This window comes from Falco cherrug, chromosome 7 (genome assembly GCF_023634085.1).
Source record: "Falco cherrug isolate bFalChe1 chromosome 7, bFalChe1.pri, whole genome shotgun sequence".
NCBI classification, from domain to species: Eukaryota; Metazoa; Chordata; class Aves; order Falconiformes; family Falconidae; genus Falco; species Falco cherrug.
This window is the reverse complement of record NC_073703.1, coordinates 19,223,632-19,237,888: the sequence shown is the minus strand read 5'-3', so window position 1 is coordinate 19,237,888 and position 14,257 is coordinate 19,223,632. Positions and strand designations below refer to the sequence as shown.

General features: G+C 41.4%; 1 protein-coding gene across 2 annotated transcripts in view; it reads right to left on the bottom strand.

The window, feature by feature from the left end:
• The window catches only part of RNF111 (ring finger protein 111), a 60,882-nt gene that overhangs the window by 46,594 nt on the left and 31 nt on the right, over positions 1 to 14,257 (bottom strand). Inside the window, exon 1 of one of the 2 annotated variants that reach the window (XM_055715465.1) lies at positions 5,073 to 5,360. The exons of the other annotated variant lie outside the window; for it this stretch is intronic. The gene's annotated coding sequence lies outside the window, so the exon portion shown is untranslated. Of the gene's footprint in view, positions 1 to 5,072; positions 5,361 to 14,257 lie in introns of those variants that run through there. 2 annotated transcript variants of the gene reach the window in all.

Below are 14,257 nucleotides of genomic sequence, written 5' to 3'. Positions count from 1 at the left end.
AGATGAATCAAGACACAGGATAATGAAAAAGCTTCTAAAATTTGTACATGACCTTCGGCAATAGTGAGATAACCCAAGTACTGCTACTTCCCTTTCTCAGGGGCAGAGCGCCAAACAAGACTGATTCATGCATGACCCCAACACAATGGAGGCTGCCAGTGGACCTGGAGAAGCTGCACCCCCAACGCAATCCCATGAAGATCAAATCTCAGTGCCATCATGCTCTGCTCCAACAAAAATAACTCACTGAGCAGTTTACAAAAAGCTCCACTTGGGCCGAAAAGGGCAGTCACGCCCTGCTCGTTTCATTCCTATCGATCAGGGACAACCTGTACAATGCAGAGTAAGTAGCAGGAACACAAAATAGCCAATATGGAGCTCCACCACCAGCAAAACAAGTGCAACTAAATTTTGAAACTTCATTGCACTGTTCTTCACTTTGGCTGTCCTTCATTTCCACTACTTCATGCAGCAAATAGTGCTTGCTTAAAACTTGTTTTAACTACTAAATTTCAGCATACTATGTATCAGCCTCCTAGTCTTTGCTGGAAAATAAAGCAATTGATAGTTAAAAGATCTATACATCTTCATAAAACAGCAACAATCAGAAGGCAATCTGAAACTCTATTATGTTTGCTTTGATATTATAAAGCATCAAGCACATTTTTATTCACAGGACAATATGAAATACCATTGCAAATCACTCTTAATTTCCTTTGTTTGCTTTAATGCAGCCACAGTGGTGACAAATAATCTGATTTTTAAATGACAAAATTACCCAAGGATTCTCCAAGCAGAACACGTTTCTTCTGCCCTACAGAAAGGTACAGTACTTCAGAATAACATGAAAAACAGTTACTAACTGCATGATAATGTTCCAGAGACAGGTTCTTGCCTACAGTCTCAAAAGGACACTTCATTACACCCAGCCTGATCAGAAGAGTTTGTGCTTTGCAGAGGGTGCTCTAGTCACATGAACCACAGAAGGTGGACTTACTCATTCCTTGCAGCCAACTCTACAAACCATCACTGGCTTGCAAAATGTACTCTTAAAAGCGAAACGTTGTTTCAAGTTAACAGCACAACTGTTAGTAACTTTTGCAAAACAGTCTCAAAGGTAAAGTCAGACCACAGTAACTGTACTGTAAAGTGGTGTAACCAACAGTTCCCATCCTCTGGACCAGCAAAGTCTACTTGATTTTCTCTCCAATTCCTGAGACCTTCAAAGTTTATTTCCTCCTGCACTAAGTCAATTCAGATCGGTAAAGCAATTATCTTGCAACAGAAATGTCAGGCCACCTATAGAATAGCTACAGAATTCCTCTGTTATGCCACGTTACCATTCACCTCTGAGACTTACCACCGCTGTATTCTTACAGAGAGGCTATTGAAAGTGTCTGTCCCTCACATCTTCTAACAGAATCCAGCATAGGACAGCTACAAACTGAAGAGCTCTTCCCTAGGACTGGATCTATGGCCCAGCTCCAGCTGGAATAGACAGAATAGACAGAGCATGCGCAGCTGGAAGCACCTCAGCTACATGAGTTGGCAGGCTAAGAGCAATTCTGCATAGAGTCCGACGAACAACAAGTTAGTTAGCTCTCCAGAAACACACTATGAATCAGGCCAAGACCATAAGCACCACACCCCCCCCCCCCCCAAATCCTAGCATCAATTAAGCCTCACTGAAGTGCTAGCATGCACGTACCCACCTGGGCAAGGAATCTGTTTGGGTTTGCACAATGGATGCAAGCAGGTGGATTTGACCAACATCGTGTTCAAAAGCACATTCTTCAGTCTAGACACTTCTTTGCTCTGTCCTAGGCTTAAACTGAGTTAGCTACATTAACACTATGTAAATCATGGTTTTAAGACATAAGCATTATGATTTGGCAATCAGGAATGTTCTGGCTTCAGTGAACTCCAAGACAAACACAAAAGCATTTAGGAATTTAGGAATAAGGAGTTGTAGCTTTTTAAAACAATGACAAAATACACTGTTTTTTTTAATTGGAGCTTAAGATCTTAACTAGAAATTCTGCTTTCAGAGACAGCTAGGGAAGTTCTGAACTACACAGCCATCAAAAATAATTGTAAAAATTATTTCTTAGTCCCCCTTGGCAGCTTTGACCTTTGAGGTATGTGTAACTGTTCTAAATGCAGTGCCATTTTGCAAACACCTCTTGATCAAGCTTTGAGAAGCAAAGCGAGACATAATCATTGTCACAACTGCTAACAAGAACTTCACCAGTGAGAATTATGAAATTAACCATCAGGACAGTATTATCCTGGTCTTCAGAAAACCTGTGGGAAGCAGGGGATTTTTCAGATACTGAACTGAGTAGATCTACCAGTTCAAGAGGGAAGGATGGTGCAGAAGACTCTTCACCCAGTAGAGCCAAGTAGCAGTGGGCAAAAGCAAACATTTTACTTGACAGCAGCCAAGTAATAGGACTGTAATTTACTGGCAAAAAAATACAGAAGAGTCTCTTGCTGGTAAAATTGTGAACCAGCCGTCTCAGATTTCACTTGGTAAACACTTAATAGGGAAGGCATCACTTTAATTCACAGTAGTTCCTTTTCCAAATAGCGTAAACTATATAAAACATCAAAATAATGTTGTTAGCAACACTTTGGGTTAGTGAAAGAGTTTTTCTTTCTTCCTTCCCCTCTGCTCCTTCAGGAGTCTCTCTTAAGCCTGACATCCGCCCACCAAGAAAAACACTAATCCAAACTAAGCCTGAAGCAAGTTCGCTAGTATAACGCTTTGGCTGTAGATACGTTTTGTGGGGTTTTTAAGAGCACTGTAGGCTTTGGAAGCAGTTGATCACTGTCACACTGACAAAACTTAACAGACTACAACTGTACCCCTATGTTGTACATGTGTCCAATATGACATTAATCAGTCTATGTTTCTAAATCTCTTCTGGACCTCACTGACATGCAAACAGCTAAAGCACTTAAGATCTGGCAATAAAACTGACGTAAGGGAGGTTGCAGACCCCTAAAGGTGCAGGGAAATCTTTATACAACATCTGCCTATGGCAAATCCATCTCTCTGTACTATCCCCATTGTTTACATGTGAATTAAATCAGTCCATTCCCTGTCCCATCTGCCCCAGCAATTTTTTCCCCTCATTTATTCAACTGCCTGACATCTAAGCTTCCATAATTCATCAGCTAGGGAGGGGGACATTATTACCTGTATCTCCTCAAAAGAATGTCTTCACCATTAGAGCAAATATAAACAACTGAAATGAAAGATTCTTCATCTTGGCAAAAAAGGCAGTAACTGCTGTGCGCTAAATGTTATTGCAACACAGCCACATCCACTGAAAGACAAGATTGTTACAGCTGCTCTGGCCACATAGGTCTAAAAAGTTATTAATTTAAAGGTAAAGTGCAAGTCACAGATATGTTTAGATACACTCTTACTACACTTTTGCAAAATCCATTGCTTCATAAAAGTCACATTTCTGAAAGGTCAGAATGTTCCCATCCACATTTTGAAAGGACATGTGAAATATGGATGAATACCATGAGCGGTTGTTCACCCCTGGCCTCCCAATACTAGACATAACCACAGCTGTAGCTGCCAGGGCTTCAGCCATCAATAAACAGATTTGTAAATAGGTGACACTTTAAGAACTTTAAAACAGGAAGCTTAGTGTCTTACATACTTAAACTACAGTGAAATGCAAAATGTGCACACAGCCTTTCCTGTCTTACACATGCCATACGTCATTTTGTACTGTGTATGACAGCATGAGACAAGCGACCAGATGTTCACTTTATCAAATGAACCAAGATAACATCTATTCCCTATCAACCCTTGGACATGGGCAGGAACACAAATCAGAATTGCCACTCAGCTTGGCCAACAGCAGTATTTTTGTTGGTGGTTGGTTGTTTTTTTGCCTCCAGTAGTCCTCATATCTAACAAAAAGATGAGTAAAAACAGTGGAACTAGTGGAAAACTATTTTAATAGCAAGGACTACAGGTGTGTGAATTATAAGAAGCTTCAATTTATATTTTAAAGAGTAACAAAATATTTCAATTCTTTAAATATTAATTTTCCTCAAAAAAGCTTCTATTAAGTGTCCAGATTTAATCTGTCTTTTGAATTTCCTAGTGGTTACAACAAAGACAATATCAGGCTTTATTTCACCACCTAAAAATCCAGTGTTCCTTTTTCAGTTTATAATACAGATATTCCACCACGATAAATGCTAGCTAGGGTCTCCACACCAAGCAGTCAATTCTTATTTTTTTGTCAAATATTTGTTTTTGAAGGAAGCACATTAAAATCAAATAAAGTTGGGCTATTACAGGAGGGTCTTACCTCCTGCATTATATCTTCTTTCAGAGCAGTACCCGAGTATCAGCAATTAAGGGTATCATTTAATCAGCTACAGCAACCAGGCCTTGCTTATGATTTCACCAAACCATTTCAAGAAGGAAGAGCTTCCTCAAACGATGCAAATATTCCACGAACGTACAAACAGCCCTAATCACCAAAACACCGACAATTAAAAATAAAAAAAAAAGCACGTAGCTCCTTCCCCCCTGCCCATTCCAACACCAGGTACAAACCTACGCACCGCTGGCGATCCTGGCCTACATCTCTCAATGAACGCTGCTTCCTCGTTCCTCAGGCCAACAGCGCCTGACGGATTTTTAACACGGGTTAAGCAACAGAACACCAACTTTGCAAAGAAAACAAATGACGTTATAACAAACCCTGTTACGCACACAAATAAAACTCCTTTCCGTCAGGGAAATTTCGTGACCAATATTCAAGGAGACAAACCCCAAGAGCGCTGCGGCTTCCCGCAGCGCAGATACCGCTTTGTGCGTCAACCAGGCACTGAAAAAAAAAAATTAAAAAAAATAACAAATCCCCTGGAAGGTCCCCCCCTCGCCTCATGGCCCCCGTCGCGGGGCCGCTCCGGCGGGAGAGGCAGCCGCGGGCCGCCACCGGGCGGGGCAGGGGGCAGCCCCCCGCCCCCCGCCGGGCCCCACCCGCCACCGGACAACGCCGCGCTGGGCGCTGCGCGGCCCCCAGCCGTACCTGAGACGGGAAGGCCGAGCGGGGAGAGGCAGGTGCCGCCGGCGCCGCGCTCAGGGCCCGAGGAAGGGAAGCGGCCCCGGCGGGCACCGCAGGGACCCCGCGTCGCTGCCTGGCGCGGCCCGGGAGGCCACCGCCTCCTCCTCGGCGGCTCCCTGCCCCGCCGCCCGGCCCTGGTGGCTCCGCTGCTCCCCGGCCTGGCCGCAGCCGCCCGGCCCCCAGTGACACGCTGCGAGGCTGGCGACGTTTTGTTGTTGCGCAGCCCCCACCGCCGCCGCCGCCGCCGCTCCCTCCCCAGACGCAGCGCGACACTCGGTGCTGCTTTACAGCAGTCCGCAAAGCGCAGCCGCGCCGACCGGCGCCCCTCCTCCCGGCAGGCGCCTCGCCCCCTGCTGGGCGGAAGCGGCGGCGCAGCGCCGGGCCCTCCCTCCCCCTTCACGAGCCCCCTCGCCCCCCGGGGCTCCCCCTCGCCCTGGGGCGGGCAGCGATGATCCGAGCGGACGTGGGCGGGGGCGGGATGGTGGCAGGCCGCTGCCCCAGCCCCGGTCAGCCCGGCTGGGCGGCAGCAGCGCTGCTGCTGTTCCTGCGGTTCTCCCTCTCGATCCAGTGTAAACCCCTCAGTTTTGTACCGGGAGGTGTCTCTCCCTGCCGAGCCGCCGGGACGAGGCGGGAGCTGGCAGGCCCTGCGCCGGCCCTGGGCCCAGCTGCGCCCAGCGTGTCCTCCCCGCAGCCAGACAATAGCCGCAGCTACCAGGGAATGAGCACAAATCCCATTTACGCTCTTTAGAAATAGGGATTTAATTTGCATTTGCTGCAGGAAGGCGCTTGCCGACTTAGGAGCAGGTGAGCCTGCCCACTCTTGACCCCTGCACTACTGATGCCAGCATACCTTGAGAGGAGCTTCCCCGGCTGGGTACGCACCTTCTGCACAGCCACCAGCCACACGGCCACGACTCCGCTTCATCACCTTGTGAATTCCCTCATTTGTTGGAAAGTTGGCATGTTTATAACTGCCCAAGCACGCCAAAAGCCACGAGGCCTTTTTCCCCAGAGCCAGCCTTTCATCCTTGTTGGCGTACATATTCAAAACACTTCCAGTAGAGAACACAGGATAGGAAAGGGTTCTGCACTGTCAGCAACCAACAGATATGTAAACTCGGTATTCTGGAGAAGACTGGTGCAGTCTGATCTGCCGGTAGTTAAAGATCTTACTCTGAATGCACTGCCACCAGAGCCATCAGTACTAAGAGTTGGTACTCAGTTTGGAGGAGCTAAACAACCTTTATGCATCATTACAAAAGAAATGGTCATTGGGAAAACGTGCATTTTGAGTCTATTACTCCCACGAGTTTCTCAATGGAATTTCCTTAAAGCAAAAGTGGTTGAAACAACACGGAAACAATTTCTCAAACAAGGAAAAAGGTTTTAAGGAAAGACTACAATGAATACCTTCTTTTGAGGTAGGCATATTTCTAGGGGCAGGAAGAAAGATTACTAAGCACAGGAATATCCAATTATGTCAAAGTGTAGAAACAAAAGTGCAAAAGGTGCTAGACCACATAAATGATACAAAAATAAACAAGTTTTCCAGCTTTATGCATAATGCGAGAGCACAGGAAAAAGTGAGACCCACAATCGGCAACGGTGGAAAAATGGATCACAGGTGATTTTGTGTGGTTCCAGAACCAAACTAGTAACTCATTTCAGTTTTCAATAAAGACAACAATACAGGTCATACAGCATTAATTTTCTACCTTTTCCTACATACTTTTTTTTCAGGTGTTTGGTTATTTTTAAAATCATGGAAATACAGTATGTCACAATCCTGGCAGACTTCAGTAAACAATGACATCAGGCCACATCCAAAATAACTACTGAAACTCGGGAAAATGGGGAGCAGTATAAAAATTTGAAGCATGACCAAAATGCTCAACAGCAGATAACAACAGACACTGGGAAGAAGGTCGTATCATATTCAATGGAGCTCACTAATGGTTTGATTATGTAAGCAATTTTAATGTTTTTCATTAATGACTGGAACCAAAGTTGAAAAATACTAATAAAAATCTGCAGAGTGGTGGTGGTGGCAATTAAGACAATAAATGGGTAGAATTAAATGACCCTGAAGACAGGAACAAGGTGAAAAAAAAGCAGAGTAAAATATAAAGAATGTGGACTTGAATGTTAATGACTAAAAGTTTTGGTATATATTGGGTATTTGTCAGGTAGAAGGCAGTAGGATGAGAACTTCAATAACTATATAATTAAGAAAATGGCCAAGAGCCCACAACATGACATACACATGAAAAAAGCAAACATGTCTGTACAATGGGGCGATGGGGATGGCAGAGTTCAATGCTATTGTAAAAAATTATTCCTGATGTAGTCTTACAACTACTTTATCCAGCTGGTTTTAATATGTATTATGGGAAGACTAATATTAACAGGACACTCAAGGGAACATAGCATATATGAGAGGAAGCTAATGAAATTTGTCTGGATTAAGAAATGAGACAAGAGGTATGTTCTCTATAAGCTGGTCAAAGGCTAATACCAATTAAAAAAAAATACAGATCTACACCAACTCTTTAAGTATTTACCTATTTACTTTTTTTTTTTTGAGCATTCATGCCAAAAATGACAGAAAAGTAATTCTTGGCAGAGAAAACATACAGCATCACTATGCTCACCAACTGAAAAGACCATTTTAAAAACAAAATCAAGAGGCTACAAAGTGGCTAGAAATTTCAGTTCACAAATTAAAAAGCAATGCAGGCCAAGTATAGACAGTCTTGATTTTCTCCCAGTGTAGAGTCAGAATGGCCAGGTGATCTGTAAATGCTTTAACTGTGCACAACTTGGTAGACCTTTCCTCCTTGGGTAAACTAAAATAAAGATAAAATTCCTAGGACCTTTATTAACTATGGCTTCTTAATACCTGCTTCACTGTGGGCTACCAACTGACAAGAACCTAGTAAGTTGTGAGCCAGCTCACCCTTAAACGAGCACTTGATAAAAACTAGTAAGTTATTTTTAAGGGCTTTTTTTTTTTTAATTTTTTAACTTCTATCTATGCCCTTTGATATATTTATTAAAGTTACTTCTGCCATTATTTTAGGATCTTGCAGAAATGGACAGTTGTCTTTAAAACGGCTTATTGATTCCTTGGACAAAACCAAAAGATTCTCCTTTTCACATTTCTTTGCTACAGAAAATGAAAAGGTTAAATCAATTCATTCTTAAATCACTAATGCAAATTTCAGAATAGCTTTCAGACTAGTGTCATCAATTCATACTGAACTCTTCAACTTCTTCTAACTACAGCTAAACAAAACCATTTATATGCACACCCCAGGGCCTGGCATAACTAAAGAAGAAACTACCTTATCTAAGATCAAAATATGCCAACCAGCAGGAGACTGCACTTTACATTTTTGGCAAAAAAAACCCAAACCAAAGCACACCCCTATCCCGAGGTACCTTCGGCAGCTCGGCTTCATAGTTGGATGCAGTCCTTTTCGGGAGTGCTGCATCAGTTTGCTGGCTCACCAAGGAAAGCCAGGCACAGCTTTTTCCAGATGCAAACACCAGCTTCTGGAATGCAGTCCCACTAGGCGCGTGGCCAAGATGCAAGCTGCACACTTTCAGAAAAAGATGTCTTTCCTTAAAGCTCTGTTAACTGCAAGCCTGGCAGTGTCCAGGATGGTATGAATAGTATACATTGATAAATCTCCTGCCTGTATACAGGAGTATGTATCTTTGTCACAAATACTGCTTCTGGAGGAGCTCAGAATCACTTGCAGCCAGGGTATCAATCCAGATGGAACAGCCCACCCTTGACATTTACGGCATATGTAGCTGTGCAGACTTACAGTGGACATACTTGAGCGTGTATTTAAATGTCTGTGTTTAATATTACTAGTAATTGTAAATTGACTTAATAAACTGTAAAGCTTCTTGTGGCAGTATGTTTTCCTGTATTATCCTCACAACGTATCACAAAAATTGTGGGATTAATATTCGGGTGACACGAATTGTCACATCTCCGATCAGTCCAGATGAAGATCTTACCAATGAAAACTAGAGAAACAGGGAAGAGATAAAAAACACTGCAAGGTTTATATTATGAAAAAATGCTGCTAGGGAACAAGAAAAGCCTGGTGCATCTGCAAAGTTAAAAGTTAAACTCAACAGTTTTCTATGCTACATATTTAATAATTATAAACACAGAAAATTTTCTAATGTGATTTCAAAAGCTCTGGAAAATAACATGCACCACCCAGGTAACTATTTTTTTTAAGATACATGAAACAACAAAATACCCTACATTACAATAAAACGTAGGTAGAGATGGCCCACTAGTCACTAATTTCACATTATACAGCATGATAAGGCTTTGAAAGGTTAGAACCAGCATTTTCACAATACATTAACTCAGAAATTTTGCAAATCCCTATTAAGTTCTCAAGCAGTTAAGACATTTTAAGCAAGATATTTTAAGTATTTAAGTTGTCATATAATTAAGAAGGTGTGGTATATATAATGACTTAGAAATAGTTACTTTGTTGATGGTATTTTTAATGGGTCTTTTTCTTATCAAAAACATATGCCACCAACCTGTTAATAGAAAGATCACAAGATACTCCTTTATATTCTTTTAATGCTTGTACAATAATGGAGCCAAAGATATTTTTGTGTTTCGGTGATGAATCAGCAGCTATTTTTAGGGCAATTAGGTTTAAAACTAAGCATCCTGCATTCAATTATCTGATTTTACACTAAGAAATTCAATAGCCTTTTCCTAGCATGTGCATACACTTTTAGTAGTAAAATAAAGGAAAATATTTGTGTTCAATTTACAAGTAGATTTATGTTGTTCTCCATGCTGTTCTGTAGAAAATTATAACATGAACTACACAAGAGATCATAAACTCACTTCTACAACCTTCTTCTGACTGCTCATTGTACAGTATATCAATAATTCATCAAAAAGAAAACTATACATTCAGAAAGAAAAAAGCTATTTTTTATAGCAGAGATGCATATTAAATTATTGGTGATTCTTAATCTCAAAATGTATCTACTGTCAGGCACACGCTGAAAACATCTCAACGCTATTATTCATTCTTGTTTTGTCTGCAGAGGAGAGGAATTGTGCAGCTAACATACCAGCTAATAATTTTTAAATGTAAGCTTGGTCAGAGGTTTGAATAGTAAGATTGATACCAGGAATTATTAACAGCAAAGTTTGAGATTGTAGTAACCAGGCAATGTAACATGAAAACTGGGACATGACTCAGTGCCTTTCAAAGTAAAAGAGACTCTTCCTGTTGATTTCAGTTCATCAAGCACCAGCCCAATGTCACACTCTTTAAAAAAGGGTTAGATTTAAAAAGGAACTGAATCATTGCATCATTTACTGCGGTAATAACTAGCTTTGATGTTGTCAGCACCCAAAGTGGAATCGAAAATTCTGCATTACAAACGTGGATTTCTGGAGCAAACAAACAAAAGCCTAAATTTAAGAGTGAAAACACACATTGCAAAAATTATTTTTTAAACAACTAGCGTGTTAAGCAGACAACTGCATACAGCTTTTCTAATAAAGAGATTGGAAGAAGAATGTGTCTCAGATGAGAGCGGATCCTGTTGTAGGCACTGTATTTGGAGGTGACCTTCCAGCACACCCCCAACCTCTCCCATTTCCTTAAACCAACATCACTTTAGAAGGTTTTTTAGAAGGGGATATGGACAAATGGGTTGCTGTGTGAAGAGGAGAAAACTGGGACAGCCTGCTCACCTCCAGGTGAATGCTCTGGCCAGGAGGCTTTCTTACAGAAAAAAGGCAAGAACGATTTCTTCACGTTTTAAAAACGTTGAACCTCACTGCATTTTGACAGAGCCCAATAATGTCAAAACTGCACAGGTTTTACCAACTGCAGTAAACCGTAAAGACGACAAAATAGCTAGTGTTTGGTCCTCCATTATGCTTCAGCGTGAGGTTGGCAACAGACCAGGCAGCACTGTTGAAACTGGGATAATCTTCCATGCAGAAAAAAGCAAAATGACAGAGCCCAGGGAAAAACGTTTAAAAATCTAAGGATGTTGACAACTTTGAGGTGTTTCACATACAAGACAAAGAAAAAAGAATTTACAGATGCACAGTTTTGGACTTCCGTCTTTATTATAGTCATTTAAATATGAGTATCTGGGCCAAACACTTCCTCATTTAAAGTCTATCACTGTTTCCTAATCAAACTTTACCACAAATTTCAGAACCTAATGGTATGAAACAATCTTCTCTTTGAAAACTAGTAAATGTTTCAAGAGACTACGAAAGGATAAAGAGCATTTTTCTTTTAAAAAAACCAAACTAAATTAGAAACCAGTCAACTTAAAATTCCTGGACAAATTCAAAATTTTTATAGATACTTGGGGAAAAAAAGTGATAAATAGTAACCAATATGATTTGTTCATGACAATCTGTCAAACCAAGCCACTTTCCATTTACGGTTCCACAGACATGAATAAACTGAAGATCTTCAGTGAGGCATTTGACATTATGTTCCATTGACATTTTCATAAGGAAGGTAAGGGAATTTGATCTGGACAGAACCTACATAAATCTGGTGCAAAACTTGTTGTACTCAGAGGATCGCTATTCGTAGTTTACCATCAAACTGTAAAACTTTATAACAAATAAAATTGCTCATACACTTCAATATTGTAATATTTTTGGGTAAAGGCTTAGAGATTATGCTTATAACTTGCAGGCTGAGAGGCTACAAAGAGCAGAAATCAAGACTAGTTTGAAATCATTGCGAGGCGGAATTTCATAAACAGACAAGCAGATTTCTGCACTTAGCAAGAAACAACGAACTGCACAGAAAAGATAATAAACTTGCAGAAAAGAAACCAATAGGTAGTGTGGATCACTAGCAGAACCTGTCAACAAATTCACGAGGTTGAAAGCGTCATACATCATACTGATGCATAATCGGAAGCGTTACCACCAAGATAACTTTGAGAAGCTGTAGAAAGAGAGGACAGGAGCTAGAGGGGTGCAACAACAAAAGGTCACGTGTTTCAGAATTCTGATCAAAAAGAGGAAATAATCCATGCTTTTAATCTAAAAACAAGACTGAACAAAAATATGGTAGCACTCTTAGTTTATGTAAAAGGATGCTGCAAAAAGAAAGGGAACACTGTCCTTCATACTCACTTTGAGTAAAAAGGCTAATTTGGAGCAAACCAGATTTAATCCAGGCATTCAAAAAAGGATAGTTAAGGAATAGACCAGACTGCCTGAGGAATGAGTGGAATCTGTGTTTAAGGTTTTAAGAACAGGTTAGGCAAACATCCATCAGGGCTGTTTTCATAATAGCTCGCAGTGCCTCGAGGCAGGAGGATGACTGAGAATAGGCCTTAAAGACACTTTTGGCTCTGTTGGTTGTTTTTTTATTTGGGGGCTGGGTTAAGTGTACAGCTTTAACACCTACATGACAAGAACCAACAAGGTGTGAGGCTTATGTAAGTCAAGGAACACCTTAAAAACAGTGTTCCTGCTGTATTAGTTACCTCTCATCTTCTTTCCTAAAATTGGACACAGTAAACATCCTCAATACTAGAGCCTAAACAGTGGTGTTTGTGGGTGTTCCTACAACAGCTTATCACAGTAAAACTAACAGCCCTGATTAAGGCTTTGCTGTACTACCCAATTCAAAGTAACAGGCAAGTGAAATACATTTAGGACTTTTTCATGCACTTTTAAAATATTACACAGCGCTCACAAAAATCTGTTTCTGTAGCCTAATGTTAAGCTAAAGAGTTCAATTATTAACCTCAAAGTCAATCCTAATGTACTTGATGTTAATACAAATGTTATCGTAGAAGACAGCAGAAGAATAAATACTCATTTCTTATTTAAGACTTTATACAATTTTGGTGCCAAGTGCAACACCAGCGTTATGTATCTTAAACATACAGGCAATTATCAGTCCAAACTGATAATTTGTTCTTTTAGACCTCTCTGCATGCTTAGCTTTTAACTTTAAATATATAGATATTAGTCATTGTTAACTGATACCTAGTTAAGTATTATTTAAATAAGTCAAGTGCATTTTGAAAAGAAAGAAAAGGGTGGTGTTACAGTTCTCTGTAGGATTCAGGACTTAACTTGCACAAAAGGTTGCTTAACCAAGATTTATTAAATAAAGCAAACCCTCATCATTTTTTTTTCCTCCTATCACTATGCAATTTCTGAACGAAGAAACAGAGTAAGAGCGTTGTTTGAACTTAAACCGGTTTAGACTTCAGTTCACAGATTCCACCTCATTTGAGGATTTAATAGCAGCTGTAACATCTAATATTAACAAAATAACCAAGCGTTCCCTACAAAAAGTGAATGAAATTGTAACTAAAAGGTAATACGTTCCATTATGTGGTAGAAACACAGTCTAATAAATCATAACAATAGGCGATTTATTTAATAACAATTTAAAACATTTGTATTGTACTTCTGGAATACTTTCAATAAAAAAGCTGTTAAGCAAATAGATCTATTTCTTCTTTGATTGTTCTTCCTCTAATCTTTAAAATCACTGGAGCTGTTTATTGAAAGAATTACTCTCACCCGATTAGAACAGGTAAAATTAGCATCGATAATTTAAACGTATTTCCTAAACTTCGAGAAGCCAGTGAGCAGTGCAAGAAGCTACAACCCGTTTTGTTAATGCGACCAGAGGAACACCAAGAGCAAATACATATTTTGCGTTTATTGAGAAAAAAGAATAAAAGAAAACCTTAATCCGAGAATTATCCTGACGCCAACCCAGCGAACGCTTCGTTACAAGAGCTAACAAGTTACAAGAGCGAGTAAGGTAAGTCAAGCAGCTGCCAAAAGCCCACGGGGAGGACGCGGGGCTGGTGCCCGGGGGGGTGCGGGGGGGGTGCGGGGGTCCCTCGCAGCTGCTCGGCCTCGCTAACGCGTTCGCGCTCGCACACGCCGCCCCCACCGCGCACGGACTGCGCGTGGCTCTGTCGCACAGAGGAGGCCCGGCAGGGACAAACCCTGAAGAGAAACCAGCGCAACACGAGCCCGCGCCATCGCGGTGTCTCCCGGCCCGCCCCGGTCGCGGGCAGCCCCGCAGCCCCACACCGCCCGCCCGGCCCCGCCGCCGCCCGCGCTG